Raw genomic sequence first — 599 nt, forward strand, 5'->3', positions numbered from 1 at the left:
ATGCGACCACTGCCCCATCTTCCCCAAGTGCTCTGGGTGTCGGGCCCAGCGTGCCCACTTCCCAGAGCGGGTGATAGCAGCCAGGGTGTGCCAAGTTGCAGTGAGCCAGGCGGGGGCGGAGGGTGTGATCAGAGCCCTGACACTCGGACTTGAGTTCCGTGGTCTTCCCAGGACTTCAGGCCTGGATGAACTTTGCATCCTCCTAGGGTCCGAGGGGTCTCTTGAGAGAAAAAAAAAAAAAGGCTGGTTCGATTTCTCTTCTAGTGTCATATTGATATTCTGAAAATAGTCGGCTCTCTAAGGCAGAGGAAGTCTCCGGAGACACGGAGCATCTGGAGATGAGACGGACACTTCGACAGGCCCTCGGTCCACTTCCAGAGAAGGGCTACAGGTGGGCTGGGAGCGGGGCTTGTCCACCAGGGCGGCTCTGGGAAGGCTGGCGAGGCTTCCTGGGCTGCGGGTGGGTGGCTCCTCATGAAGCGTGGGGACAGTGAAACTACCTCCAAACTCTCCTTTGGGAGCGGTGGCTCCCTGAGGCCCTAGGAGCACCCTGGGAGGGACCTGGGGACAGAGGCCATCGTGGGAGGCAGGCCCCATGG

The sequence above is a fragment of the Bison bison genome, unplaced genomic scaffold (assembly GCF_000754665.1).
Source record: "Bison bison bison isolate TAMUID 2011002044 unplaced genomic scaffold, Bison_UMD1.0 scf7180017864079, whole genome shotgun sequence".
Classification (NCBI taxonomy): Eukaryota; Metazoa; Chordata; class Mammalia; order Artiodactyla; family Bovidae; genus Bison; species Bison bison.